The 16,073-nt window shown below is 31.8% G+C and overlaps 1 protein-coding gene across 20 annotated transcripts in view; it reads right to left on the reverse strand.

The window, feature by feature from the left end:
• The window catches only part of LOC145245781 (SMAD family member 4-like), a 474,109-nt gene that overhangs the window by 366,151 nt on the left and 91,885 nt on the right, over nt 1-16,073 (reverse strand). For 16 of the 20 annotated variants that reach the window (XM_080107423.1, XM_080107427.1, XM_080107414.1 and 13 more), the window contains exon 2: nt 12,214-12,243. The exons of the other annotated variants lie outside the window; for them this stretch is intronic. The gene's annotated coding sequence lies outside the window, so the exon portion shown is untranslated. The remainder of the gene's footprint in view (nt 1-12,213; nt 12,244-16,073) is intronic. 20 annotated transcript variants of the gene reach the window in all.

The raw sequence follows: 16,073 nt of genomic DNA on the forward strand, positions 1-16,073 counted from the left end.
CCGATTTTGCCGATTAATCATCCCTACACTAGTAATAATTAGTGTTTGGATAATAAATTGGAATCAGGAATACACGCACAAAAAGGTTGGGCCCATTTCTTTGTATTAATGGTAAAGTAAAAACGCCCTATTTCAAGTTCATTGAAAGACATACTCATTTCTTATATATATATATATATATATATATATATATATATATAGTCATCCACATACAGTACTGTTTCGCTGTTTCACAGCTCATCAGTGCGGCTAGACAGGCAACTACCTCAAGCCAGGATTGAAACCCGACCGTTTGTATATATATGCTTATGGATATACAATATTAGTTGCAAAGTTAAATGTGTATATTGGTTGTGAAAAAAAAAACAAAAAAAAAAAAGGACATTTTATTAATTAACTATTATTTATTTTTTAATTCAATGATTCTTTGGATTTTATTATAAATAGTTTAGTTTCACAATATTGTTTTATTTTCTGGATAAATATTAAGCATTTGTGTTCAAATGTTTTCTTTTAGAAGGACTGGCTTGATTTTCAACAAGGTGTGATCTAAAGGACAATTCTTTCATTTCCATATGGTCACATTTTTAAAAGATAGTTATCAAAAGGCTAATATTTATATGAATAAATTAGAAGGATATTGTTTAGTATTTGCAACAAAGTTATGAATGAAATGCGTATTATTTTAAACTAAATATTTTAGCCCATTAAAAACAGGCAAAAGTTATGGACTCTTGACTTAGTTGAATATGGTTAAATTTGTACTTATTTTTAGATTAAATATTAATCTCTAACTGTGCCTCACTTAGTTCACTGCACCTTGCCATAACAAAGTCCTTAGAAAATTTCAGACAGATCGCCCACATAGTTTCTAAGAAAAAGTGATACGGACAGACAAAGAAATTATATAATTTCTGTCTGTCCATATCACTTAATATAAACCATTGAATTTTAAGAGCATTCTATCTCCTTTCCTTGACAGATTTGGTGTCTGAAAAGTTTTTACATTTTAAAAACAGCCACATACAAACTCATGAGAAATATAATATAGGATTAATGTTCTAATATTTCAAGACGCAAATTTTGCTAAGCTTTACAAGCTGGGAAAGTAGGCTAGTGTGTATATGTACTAACATATTACAATAGTTCTTACAAGTAAGATTCTAATAGTATTATTATAATTATTTATTTATATTGCATTTTAGTTTATATATTAATGAAATAGTAACTGGATTGTGTCTACATTTTTATTTTACTGGGGAAGTGGTATTTACATTAAGCAGCTGTCCTGAAACAGCTACATAGTAAACAGCTAGTGATCCCTTTTTTCTATTTACCAATTTAACTTAAGTTTACTTGTTTTTCGGGGGGGGGGTCATTATTATATCATTGAACCCGGTTCTTGTAATTTTGAATTTTCTAGCAGTAAGTTGGCTTATGCAGGTGCTAGGTCTGTAATTGTTGAATTTAGTCCTTATCCATAGAAAGTTAACTGCATCTATTTTATAAAATACTTAAAGCTTCTCAGGATTTATATAATTTTACTCCAATGATTCTCTTTGGGAATGAAGCACAAAAGTCGCTTCCATATATATTTTCATAATTTTATATAAGTTATTATTAAACTAAAGTAATTCAAGAGTTAGCCTGGCTGGGATTAATGCCTATATGTTTTTTTTGTTTTTTTTACATAAGCATAACCACTTATCAAGGCCCAGAGACCACTTGAGGATAAGGGTTAAGAGTGTACAGTAGTCAATTGGACGATATAGTAATCGTTAGTAATAGAAATTTGGTAAATTTGTTAACTTAAGTGAAACGGCTCATCAAGAACTTGTTTACGTTGGACTTGAAGAGAACCATATTGTAGTCAGCTAGAAAGCCGGAAAACGGATTCTTCAAAAATAATGTTTTTTTTTTTGTTTTTTTTTTAAAGAACGTATAGAAAGTTTCCAGTATACCATTTGTTTTCAATAGATTTATTAACCTGAAACTCAGTCATAAGTAAAACAAACTTTTAAATTTGCAGAGAAAGTTTTTTTTTGTTTTTTTTAAATTGGTTTTAAATATCACCAACAACGTTCATCTAATCGGCATTGTCAGAGAATCTTTACTTTCATTTTTGTTTCAATCATTGAATCTTACTTTCTTTTGAGAATTTCTTGTAAGAAAATATGAACATTTTTAGAAAGAATCCAATTAAGTATTCAGGTTATGTTTTTCAAGAAAATAAGGCATCATTTGAAATGTTTAAATATAAACAGACATGGCATGAAACATGACAACCCTCTTTTAAATCTGATTTTTATCGTTTGGTCTTTATAGTAATGGAATAAAATGGTTTCAAATCAGCATACTCAAAAAAAATAAAAATAAAAAAAATCAATTTAAAATTATATTTCTTCAAATTATGTTTAAACATTAATTGTTAGACACGATGAAGAAAGAAGCAATCTTAGAAGTTAGTGCCTCCAATGATGCCGAGTTAAACGGAGTTGAGAGAGAAAAGATAATGAAATACCAAGATGATAGATCTTCCTAAGATTCTAATTTCTTTTCGTCCCATACATAAGAATGTATGGGACGAAAAGAAATTAGAATCTTAGGAAGATCTATCATTCCAGTAAATAGGAGCAACTGGATTCATAAAAAAGAATTTCAAAAACTACCTGGCAAATATATGCGGTGAACCAAGTGCAAGAGAAACTCAAACAATTGTACTTAACGGTTGGTATCTTAAAACGATCTCTGGATTGAAATATGTAAGATAACAGGTGAATGTTTGACATCCGGTAGGATGCCCCGACCCTAGCATTAACAAATTGATTAAAAGAAATGTATAACGTCTGATAATCGTATTATATAGATATTATCAACATGTGATCTAACACATTGCATTAAGATGCCAGTGTTTTTGATGATATGGAAGATGGTTCAGGATAAGATGGAGCTATTAAATTCTGGACCATTGGTGAGCAGAAGGTTAGAAAAATGTTATAAAGATCTGTGATCAGAATCCAAGCAAGCTGAAAGACTGACATTCCATTTGGCAGTAATGTCATTAACAAATAGGTGCAGAAATCAGAAGGAGAGAAAACATTCAATTGAACAAAAAATGTCTTTAGTGTTTGATAGTGACTGAATATGAAATCTAGTGTCATAGTGCTATGAAAATCCAAATCCAGGAAATAGAACTAGTAAATTGATTTTATTAAAGATTCATTTGAAAGAATTTTTTCTGACTAATTGTGGAGAATACATTTTTGATGGAATAAAAAATTACTTTCATTCTTACTGGCAGTTATTCTAGAAATATCAGGACTCGGTTAAACAGTCATTGTTGATTATTTTTTCCGTTCGTTTATATTGAAACTGTTGTAAAAAGCAGACCGACATAGGACGAAGGTATAGAATCAGATAGAGAGAAGGGGAAAGGTATAGAATCAGATAGAGAGAAGGCGAAAGGTATAGAATCAGATAGAGAGAAGGCGAAAGGTATAGAATCAGATAGAGAGAAGGCGAAAGGTATAGAATCAGATAGAGAGAAGGGGAAAGGTATAGAATCAGATAGAGAGAAGGCGAAAGGTATAGAATCAGATAGAGAGAAGGGGAAAGGTATAGAATCAGATAGAGAGAAGGGGAAAGGTATAGAATCAGATAGAGAGAAGGGGAAAGGTATAGAATCAGAGAGAGAGGGGGAAGGTATAGAATCAGAGAGAGAGAGGGGGAAGGTATAGAATCAGAGAGAGAGGGGGAAGGTATAGAATCAGAGAGAGAGGGGGGAAAGGTATAGAATCAGAGAGAGAGAGGGGGAAAGGTATAGAATCAGAGAAAGAGGGGGAAAGGTATAGAATCAGAGAAAGAGGGGGAAAGGTATAGAATCAGAGAAAGAGGGGGAAAGGTATAGAATCAGATAGAGAGAGAGAGGGGGAAAGGTATAGAATCAGAGAGAGGGGGGGGAAGGTATAGAATCAGAGAGGGGGGGGGAAGGTATAGAATCAGAGAGAGGGGGGGGAAGGTATAGAATCAGAGAGAGGGGGGGGAAGGTATAGAATCAGAGAGAGGGGGGGGGAAGGTATAGAATCAGAGAGAGGGGGGGGAAGGTATAGAATCAGAGAGAGGGGGGGGAAGGTATAGAATCAGAGAGAGGGGGGGAAGGTATAGAATCAGAGAGAGGGGGGGGAGGTATAGAATCAGAGAGAGAGGGGGGAAAGGTATAGAATCAGAGAGAGAGGGGGAAAGGTATAGAATCAGAGAGAGAGGGGGAAAGGTATAGAATCAGAGAGAGAGAGGGGCAAAGGTATAGAATCAGAGAGAGAGGGGCAAAGGTATAGAATCAGAGAGAGAGGGGCAAAGGTATAGAATCAGAGAGAGAGGGGGAAAGGTATAGAATCAGAGAGAGAGGGGGAAAGGTATAGAATCAGAGAGAGAGGGGGAAAGGTATAGAATCAGAGAGAGAGGGGGAAAGGTATAGAATCAGAAAGAGAGAGGGGGAAAGGTATAGAATCAGAGAGAGAGAGGGGGAAAGGTATAGAATCAGAGAGAGAGAGGGGGAAAGGTATAGAATCAGAGAGAGAGAGGGGGAAAGGTATAGAATCAGAGAGAGAGGGGGAAAGGTATAGAATCAGAGAGAGAGGGGGAAAGGTATAGAATCAGAGAGAGAGAGGAGGAAAGGTATAGAATCAGAGAGAGAGGAGGAAAGGTATAAAATCAGATAGAGAGAGAGGGGGAAAGATATAGAATCAGATAGAGAGAGAGGGGGAAAGGTATAGAATCAGATAGAGAGAGAGGGGGAAAGGTATAGAATCAGATAGAGAGAGAGGGGGAAAGGTATAGAATCAGATAGAGAGAGAGGGGGAAAGGTATAGAATCAGATAGAGAGAGAGGGGGAAAGGTATAGAATCAGATAGAGAGAGAGGGGGAAAGGTATAGAATCAGATAGAGAGAGAGGGGGAAAGGTATAGAATCAGATAGAGAGAGAGGGGGAAAGGTATAGAATCAGATAGAGAGAGAGGGGGAAAGGTATAGAATCAGATAGAGAGAGAGGGGGAAAGGTATAGAATCAGATAGAGAGAGAGGGGGAAAGGTATATAATCAGATAGAGAGAGAGGGGGGAGAGGTATATAATCAGATAGAGAGAGGGAGTGAAGGTGTATAGAATCAAATAGAGAGGAGGGAGTGCAGAATCAGAGAAAGAGAGCAAATGTATTGAATCAAATAGAGAGAGCAAAAGTCGGTTGGTTGTTTTTGTTTTACGGCATATCAACCCTTTTCGGGTTATTTAATGCCGAATCCAAAGATTTTGAAGAAAAAATTTTTAATAGAACATATTTGTTGTTTTCACGTTGGTTTCTATTCAACCCATAGTTGGGATCCTAACAGGTACTACCACTCCAGGTCAGAGTGGACCTGGGAGCAATGGTAATTAAAGGGTGGCTCCACACTCTCCAAAGCCCACAAGCTGCGACCTCACCACTGGATATAGTTTAAGGTCATATCTAGGACACCCATTGAGAAACTTTAATCCTCCGCAGGGGGGGGGGACGTCGGCATATTCTAATGCCCCACCGACAGGGCCTGAGAGAACAAAGGTATAGTATCAAATAGAGGGGGGAGGATGGTATAAAATCAAATAGAGGGGGGAGGATGGTATGAAATCAAATAGAGGGGGGAGGATGGTATGAAATCAAATAGAGGGGGGAGGATGGTATGAAATCAAATAGAGGGGGGAGGATGGTATGAAATCAAATAGAGGGGGGAGGATGGTATGAAATCAAATAGAGGGGGGAGGATGGTATGAAATCAAATAGAGGGGGGAGGATGGTATGAAATCAAATAGAGGGGGGAGGATGGTATGAAATCAAATAGAGGGGGGAGGATGGTATAGAATCAAATAGAGGGGGGAGGATGGTATAGAATCAAATAGAGGGGGGAGGATGGTATAGAATCAAATAGAGAGGGGAAAGGTATAGAATCAAATAGAGAGGGGAAAGGTATAGAATCAAATAGAGAGGGGAAAGGTATAGAATCAAATAGAGAGGGGAAAGGTATAGAATCAAATAGAGAGGGGAAAGGTATAGAATCAAATAGAGAGGGGAAAGGTATAGAATCAAATAGAGAGGGGAAAGGTATAGAATCAAATAGAGAGGGGAAAGGTATAGAATCAAATAGAGGGGGGAAAGGTATAGAATCAAATAGAGGGGGGAAAGGTATAGAATCAAATAGAGAGGGGAAAGGTATAGAATCAAATAGGGAGGGGAAAGGTATAGAATCAAATAGAGAGGGGAAAGGTATAGAATCAAATAGAGAGGGGAAAGGTATAGAATCAAATAGAGAGGGGAAAGGTATAGAATCAAATAGAGAGGGGAAAGGTATAGAATCAAATAGAGAGGGGAAAGGTATAGAATCAAATAGGGAGGGGAAAGGTATAGAATCAAATAGGGAGGGGAAAGGTATAGAATCAAATAGGGAGGGGAAAGGTATAGAATCAAATAGAGAGGGGAAAGGTATAGAATCAAATAGAGAGGGGAAAGGTATAGAATCAAATAGAGAGGGGAAAGGTATAGAATCAAATAGAGAGGGGAAAGGTATAGAATCAAATAGAGAGGAGAAAGGTATAGAATCAAATAGAGAGGGGAAAGGTATAGAATCAAATAGAGAGGAGAAAGGTATAGAATCAAATAGAGAGGGGAAAGGTATAGAATCAAATAGAGAGGGGAAAGGTATAGAATCAAATAGAGAGGGGAAAGGTATAGAATCAAATAGAGAGGGGAAAGGTATAGAATCAAATAGAGAGGGGAAAGGTATAGAATCAAATAGAGAGGGGAAAGGTATAGAATCAAATAGAGAGGGGAAAGGTATAGAATCAAATAGAGAGGGGAAAGGTATAGAATCAAATAGAGAGGGGAAAGGTATAGAATCAAATAGAGAGGGGAAAGGTATAGAATCAAATAGAGAGGGGAAAGGTATAGAATCAAATAGAGAGGGGAAAGGTATAGAATCAAATAGAGAGGGGAAAGGTATAGAATCAAATAGAGAGGGGAAATGTATAGAATCAAATAGAGAGGGGAAAGGTATAGAATCAAATAGAGAGGGGAAAGGTATAGAATCAAGTAGAGACGGGAAAGGTATAGAATCAAATAGAGAGGGGAACGGTATAGAATCAAATAGAGAGGGGAAAGGTATAGAATCAAATAGAGAGGGGAAAGGTATAAAATCAAATAGAGAGGGGAAAGGTATATAATCAAATAGAGAGGGGAAAGGTATATAATCAAATAGAGAGGGGGAAAGGTATAGAATCGAGAAGGGAAGGGTATAGAATCAGAGAGAGAGAGAGAGAGAGATGAAGAAAGAGTAAGATTTACACATGCCTTTAAACCCCTTCATTAACTTGGACTTAGTTACGCTGATTATGATTTACAAAAACAAAACTTGTGTGAAGTGGGGGATTCTCAGTAGGCAACAAGTTGATAGGCACTAGTCTAGACACCACTTCTCTTGTAGTAGAAAATGGAAGAGGGATCAAACAACAAGGAATAAGAAATCTACTCATCACCATTAAAAGTCAGTACTTTCCCATTTCACACTTATTTAGATTCTGTGGCCCTCTCCTAACATCTCTTTAACCCCTCAAAGGATTTAAGTTGATGGATAATATATTATGGGGTCAGAGGTCATATTAGAAATGAGTAACATGGTTTTCAAATTTCACTTTGAAAATGCTCAACAAGTTGGTCAAAGTAATGTTCTTTTTTAAAATCAATGAAAAAAAAAAAAAAAAAAAAAAACACAGCCTTTTTGTATTATAAGCTAACATTTTCTTAAAAAGCTATTACAACATTGTAATGATTTTTTTGTAAGAAAAGCACATACATCAGATTTTTTTTTTTACCCAGTTGTAAAATATTCTTAGATATATTTTAATTCATGCGGATTTTGTATTTATTATTACAGAGCAAATTCTCTATTGATAATTATATTGTACCCAATATATAGTAATGATTTTCAAAGTTTTATGAACAAAAATAATGACGTCAGTACTATCAGCTTGAATCAAAATCGAAATATTCAGCACTCCAGTTTTAGTAGTTATTTAGAGCTTTTAGCCTTAATCGTTATTGTCTGAGTTATCGCCAAATGGATAAAAAAAGGCAAAAAATGTATATGTACGCATGCTCAGAAGTTTGTCCTGCCAATTTTTTTTTTTTTTTTTTTTTTTATTATTAATTTATTTTGACTCCTTTAGCAGCTATTTTTATAGGCTAGAAAACAAACCAAGTGTTCTCCAGGTCCAAATACCCTATACATAAAGTTTCAAGTTAGATCAAATATTCAAAGAGGGTTTAGTAGAGACGTTTTGTACACACAAACAAGGTCATACACACATTATATATATATATATATATATATATATATATATATATATATATATAAATGAAGAATAAAATATGTATAAATATGTTTGAAGCCAAAAACTGCAACGCGAAATTTTTTATAAAATAAACGAGTGTTTATTTTTTAAGAAATATATTTCGGAGTAAGACTCCTTTGTCAATCTTTTTTTTTTTTCTTCGACATGATGTAGAGTGGAAGATAGTTCGATGAAGAGTCCACGTGATGTTGTTAACTGCGAGTGTTTATTTTTTATAAAGCTGGATAGGTGACGCGTGGTCACACATTTTGAAAATCTGGGTCGTTTTTTTTTTTTTGTTTGTTTATATCTGAGTGTTAATTTTTTAAGAAATATATTTTGGAGTAAGACTCCTTTGTCAATCATTTTTTTTTTCTCTAGAGAGAGAAAGAACGAGAGAGAGAAAGAGAGAGAGAGAAATTAAAACATATCCATGTGCTAGAACGTTTTCATCCTAAATTCTACAATTATGCACAATGTCGAAACTATGCATAAAAAGAATTAAGCGTAATAGTTAAATGAAACCAATCATAAGAAATCATTAAAAGGGAATAATTAATGAATACTCGTTTTTCAAGGGAATATGCAACTTAATTAGACGTACACATATTCATGACCAAGTACATTAAGTTTGTTTTAATAATTTTAAAATAGAAAAGGTAGGCTTTTATAAAATATCTATGTCAGAGTGAAAAAAAAAACTATTTTTAATGCCAATAAATAGTTAAAACAAAATCTTGTTGGACAATTAAAGTAATTTCCAATGCTATTGATAAATTTTACCTATTCATGAACTGATTTTTTTTTAGCTTAAGTTTGTATTTATATTTTAAAACAGGACAAATCTATGACGTCATACCTAAGCTATGATTATTTTGTTAAGTAAATGTTTTAATCTTTGGAAGAAACTCCAAGTAGCTAAGTTCCTAGAACTTCAAACTGAAGATATTACATTGAGGAAGGAGAGGTATATTTAATTCAATTTTTTTAAGACAAATTTCATCATGTATTCATGACATTTTTTTTAAATGTGTGATTGTCAGAAGAATTGTAACTGACAAATGGACAAAATTTCTATTTATATAAGATAAAAGTAAGTGGTCCAGATTTCATACTTTGGATTCAAGCAGTCTTGCATATAAAAAAAAAGTCAATATTTAAATTCAGTTGTAAGTTACACTCATCTGGTGGTTGAAGGTTCAATCCTTGATGTGGACAACTCAAAATACAATTGTGAATTACTTAGGACTACTACCCAGTCATGGCTGATGGAGCAAGGGCATACTAACAACGTAAATTAAATAAAGATTTTTATCTGTAATTCCGTACAGATTCCAGAGTTCAAGAAGATACACCTGAAGAAGGTCAGGGGTTACATCGACACTAACGCAAGAATAACAATCAAGATGAGAACAATAGTCCAAAGAATTTAAATAATATGAATAATCAATCCGCATCTCAAAAATTCAGAAACCTGGCTTAAAACTTTATCATGAATGTTAAAAGCGACTATCTATTTCTGACATTTTAAGAAACAGACAAAACTAGAATTAAAAAGAGGTTCAGAGATAGTGTAAACTCCCATTAAAAACTAGCCTGGGTGCCCGGCGTTGCCTGAGCATTTGGAGATTGTGTTGAGCAAAAAAAAAAAAAAAAAAAAAAAAAAAAGTGGTAGTAGGCAGGCAGGATCGAACCAGGGACACAAAGGCGGAAAAGAAAGTGAAAGAAAACCTGGCGTCTTACCCCTACTCCATGACGCGACCAGAAGTTCAGAAGGTTAAAATTAGGCAAAATCAATCCAACCGATACGATGACTTGCAAAAATGGCTCGCAAAAAAAAAATCGACCACTCCTTATAGAAAACTGCCCAGTTGAGAGTGAAGGAATTGATGTTTTTGGCCAATTTTTCAATATTTGTCATCTGAGAGGTCAAGCTTCAAAATGATTCCAATCTCGTGAAAATCTGTCACCTCTATCAAAAGTTTTAGGCAGACGTACAAACATGCATACATACATTTAAACAGACAGGTAAGATTTATAATATAGACTAGCAAGGGGTACCCGGCATTGGCCGGGTGTTTGTAGGTGTGTGTGTGGTTGTTAATGAAAACCTTTAGCAAAGTAAAAAAAAGAAAACATAAAAACAAACATTAAAACTTAAGGGGGGGGATCAAAACATAAAAAAAACACAAAAAAAAACTAACGTAAGGCAAACGAATGATGTTAAATGTAAAAATCGAAAAACAAAAAAGAAAACAGAAAAACGAACGTTAAATCCCCCCCCCCAAAAAAAAACATGTGAAAAATGGTTTAAATAAGCCTGTTTCGATATTAAAATGTAAAAAATCGGTGGGTACCCGGGTGTTTTTGGATGTGTGTGGTTGGTCGGGGGTGTTAATGAAAACCTAAGAATAAGCAAAGAAAAAAAAAAAAAAAACAGAAAAACAAACGTTACGTGAAAAATGGCTTAAATAACACTGGTTCAGTAGTTAAATTTTGAAAAAAAAAAAAAAAAAGACATCTCACACCACGATTTGAACCCAAAACGTTTAGATAATGACCCAACGCTCTAACCAACTGACCTAACACGACGTACATGAAATTTAGTCAGTTCTTCAACTATTTAAACTAAATCAGGTCATGACGTCATCTGACGCATGTGTAGAACCGGTCGTCGTCATGAGAGGACGGTTTTTGTTGAATTTTTTTTATTTTAACTGTTAAAAACGATGATTAATAATTACAAAATTAAAATCATGCTTCTATCTAAAAAATCAGGTAATTGTCCAACTTTAATCAAATTTTCACTAAATTATTTTTTTTAATAAATTTGTTAGAAATATAAACATTAAACTAGATTATTTTCTTAATTTGCATTCTTATTAATAGATAGATTACTACAATTTAAATCATTTGAAAAATGTGAATTTTTATATATATATATATATATATATATATATATATATATATATATATACATATATATATATATATACATATATATATATATATATATAAAGTAGAAAAAATATAATACAATATATAGCTAAAGTTAGACATAAAATAGAAATGTTTTATTAGTTTTAGTTATTTCAATACTTTTGTTTTAATCAAATGTACATTAAAACTAATATTTTGTTTAAAAAAAATATGAATATAATTTAAAGTTACATATTTACTTGGCAGTTATTACTTTAGTATTATTCTTTTTAAATATATAATTTGCAAATCTTTAATATAAATCTGTGGTAATTATAAAAACTCAAGAGTTTTCATTTAAATTACCTCCCTTGAAAATTAATGAATCAATTTTAAGAAAGTTTTGGCAATTTAACATTTTTTATCAAATCAATTAAGTTAACGTTTCTGAATTTTTGAGATGAGGATTGTTTATTCGTATTATTTTAATTCATTGGACTACTGTTCTCATCTTGAGTGTGATTTGTAAAAATCACATTCAAGATGAGAACAGTAGTCTGATGAATCCAAATAATACCAGTTTAGTTAAATATTGAAAAAACTATTGCATATATATATATATATATATATATATATATATATAGAGAGAGAGAGAGAGAGAGAGAGAGAGAATAGGACAATAAAATTACAAATAAACATTAATTTATCATAAACTGCTTAAAAAGAGTTTTGCATGCATTTGGTTTTTGCTCTACTACATTACAATATTTAAGAATAAAAAAACTGCTTTAAAAGATCAAGTTTTGATGGTAATAAGTGATAAATGAAAAAATTCATTTAAATATTATGAAAACAATGTAAAATAGAAATTTTTAATAAATTACCTTTAATTTCTTGATTTCTTTCATTTTTTCCTGTTAAATAAAAATTGAAAAAAATTTTAAATAAATTTAAGAATTTCTTTAAGTAAAAATGATATATAAAAAAATTTAAGCCAAAAAATTATACCATTATTATTTAGATTCATTTATTGGTGAGGGATTACTCAGATATTGTTTTAGTTAACACGTCATTGATAATGGCAAAAAATCTTTGAAAAATTTGTTTTTAATTCAAAATAAAATTATTCAAAGTCTTAAGACAGGCTTACATGGGAAAATATTTTTGTGTGATTAGTTTTATATTGTAAACCAACTGTGGGAGCCATGTTGTAACCAAAGAACTTAATTATTTTTTAAATAGTTTAAAATGAAATAGTTAAAAGGCACACGCCTATGATTGTTCATCCTGGAAGAAATAATTCAAGACGCATACTCAAAGTGAATTAATTTTCCTTTCCAATCGCAAGAAATATTTGATGCTTATTCAGATTGGCACTTATGGAAACATTTAAAATTAAAGAAAATACAGAAAAATGTTTGATCTATGTACCAGTCACGGGATGAAGATGAAAAATTCCAAAAATTACATAATTTGATCATGTAGGTTTTTTTTGGTTTTTTTATTCAAGAAAATTAAATTTTACTCAGTTTCGATGAGGGTGAAAAAAACAAAAATGAAATTAATGAATCGGGTGGACAAGAGCAGACAATCCTAATGCACATGGAAACTCAAAATAATCACCAATTATCTCCTCGTTGTTCTCTAGAGAAATATGGCTTTATCACGTATCAGTAAAAAAAAAAAAAAAACTGCAACTTTGTTTTTTGTAAAAAAAAAAAAAAAAAAAAAATACTTGATCAATTTTTTTTTTGGAATAAACAATTTTCATTCAATGAAAAGTTAGAAAGGTTTTTCTTCATCGCTATAAGTGCCAAAGTGTAAATTTTTGCTGCTTATTGAGATTATAAGCAGCAAAAATTTAATATGTATTATAATCTGAAAATTATGCTACTCCCTTACAAATCTAAAAATGAATATTCAAGTATACAGCAATAAGAACTTAATACTAGTTATAATTAGCACTTATGAATTTTAAACATTAGGCAGGGAAAGAAACTTAATACGAACTAATGCATATAACTAAAAACTATAAAATAGGTAAAACAAATTACAAATACAAAGTTTTAATACAAAAGAAAATTGAAATGCAGTTCTGTTTTTGTGAGGGGGGATAAATGGAAAAGTTTTGGAAGAAAGAACAATAGAATTGGCTATGTTCTTTAGCATACATAGTTTTTCCTAGTGATGCCAATAGTAATTGCAAGTCATTAGTGAGAAAACTAATGGCTGGAAGCCCACAAAACACTAATCAGAAGAGAAATAAGAAATTGCTGAAAGTGAGAATAAAAATGTTTTTTAACAGATGGGAAAGAGAAAGAGAGTCCACTGATTGACAGATGCTACCTTTCCTAAGCAAAATTTCAAAATGAGCCTCTAAAGTAACACGTTCTTCAACAAAAGTCGGAACAATAAATAAACTCATTCAAAACTACATGCAGAAAGTAACTTCCAAGCTGCTACAATGATTACTTATCTAGAAAAACAAATATATAAACATGAAAAAAAAAAAAAAAAAAAATACATATATATATATATATATATATATATATATATAGATAAAGCTTCAAATCAAATTGAAACCGAACAAACATCTAAACCTCTGGAGGGTTTGAAACAATGGGAAAGTGATTTCTCAAACATGTTTTTAGACTTACAAGTAAATATACTATGAAACAAATCTAAATTATGTGTAAGCATAAACCATGTGCGTGTGTGTGTGTGTATATATATATATATATATATATATATACATACATACATACATACATATATATATATACACACATACATACACACAAATATACCTTATGAACAAAACACACTATATATGAATACACGATTTTACTACAATGGTTTGAAAAGAAATATCTAATTAGGTTAAAACAGCAACAAAATATTGAATCCAACTAAAATATGATATGCACTTAGCAAAAAAAGAAAAAGTGAAAAACTAGGAGAAAAAAAAAAAAATTCAGCAGACACTGTCTGATGATAGCTCTATTTTCATGCCCTCTTTACAATAGTTGATTTCAAACTATTCAACTAGTTCCTTAGAATTTACCATTTTCTCTTACAATGAACTCAAAAACAGGAGGAGAGGGTGGCGACAGCAGGAAGAAGTAATAGGGAAGAGACAGGGGCAGGGGGACTTTTCAAACTGACAAAATTAAAACAAGAGAAACAAGTTTATACAATGGTCTTAAAAGTAGCATTGTTGAACGAATTTAAAACCTCAGCCTGTATTTTGTGCTATGAAATCACTGTTGAGTAAGCAAATAGAACTACAATTTGAAAATTTAAGCTCAGTTATGATTTTGGAGGATCCCCTTTTCAGTCTTGAGAAAATAAATACCCCCCCCCCCGTAAGATGAGTTTACAATAGGTACGTGCAAAATGAATGTCGATGCTCAAAATAAATAAACACTGACCCCTCCTTTTACTTAAAAATTAAAAAAATTCAGGAAATTAAGGATTTATTTTTCCTTGGATGTTAATGCCTGAGCTATAAAGATATGTTTGATCCAAGGCTAAAAATTAAAACACAGATCAACAGCTATTACGTTACGCATACATATTCGTAATGCCGTCGTTTGACCTTCACTTGGCAAATTCCATTTTTCTTTCAATATTTACACTGTTGCACTGATTTCCCCTGACTAAAACTCTTGGATGTATGGGTTCGAATACCCTATATATTAAGTTTCATGTCTGTAGACCAAAAACTGACAGTTTGGTAGGCAAAATTTTTTAAACATATATACGCATGCATAAATATAGAAAGAGGTTTGTGTTTACTATAACCTTTTTACGCAAATATTATGCAAGTATAAATCATGTAGAATATCTGCATGAATATAATTACAGGTAATAGTTAAAGATGATCATACCATAAGAAAATAAAAATAAAAACTAATAAGGAATTAATTAAAATGAATGTTTAAAAATATGCAACTTAGCTAGATCTTTTGCAGATGAATGCAATTCCACGACCCATATATAACAAAGTTGTATTTTCTTAAATGAACAGAAAAAAGTGTTTTTAATATGAATATCAATACATAAAAACAAATTTACAGGAGTAAAGATTTTTTATGACGCTCTGATTTTTTTAAAGATTTCCTTTTCTTTATTTCTCATCTTCGTACACTGCTACTACTACTGCTAATCCGTTTCATTTATTCCAACTTAGTCTCATTCGTCATTTACAACATTCAATATGCAAACAAGTAAGATTATCAGTTTCAATATCATTCATCTTTCTTCAAGTTTTAATATAGTTTTTAATTTTAATACAAATAACATTTTAAGAAAATTTATGGCTTAATGGGTGCCATCAAACTTATCTAGCCTTTAAACTTCTAACAAATACATATTTTAAATGAGATAAATATTAAAAGCATAAAGCTTTTAAACTGGCTTACCATACGAACATTATCTTATTTGCTAATATATATATATATATATTAGTCCTCACGCAAAAGAGCAGGACAAAATGTTTTAAATAATAATAGAATAACAATAAAGACTTTTCATCTCTATTTTTCTCTAATTTAAATTGAATCAAAAAATTACCTTGGATTTATTTTATGTAATGTACATTTTGTTGCAATTTAAAAACATTATCTTTCATCTAGCAATTAATGATATAGATATAAAATTTTCAATGATTTTTTTTAAAGTGCAACAGAATGTACATTACATAAAATAAATCCAAGGTAATTTTTTGATTCAATTTAAATTT

The sequence above is a fragment of the Euprymna scolopes genome, chromosome 23, assembly GCF_053919585.1.
Source record: "Euprymna scolopes isolate OS-2025 chromosome 23, ASM5391958v1, whole genome shotgun sequence".
Classification (NCBI taxonomy): domain Eukaryota; kingdom Metazoa; phylum Mollusca; class Cephalopoda; order Sepiida; family Sepiolidae; genus Euprymna; species Euprymna scolopes.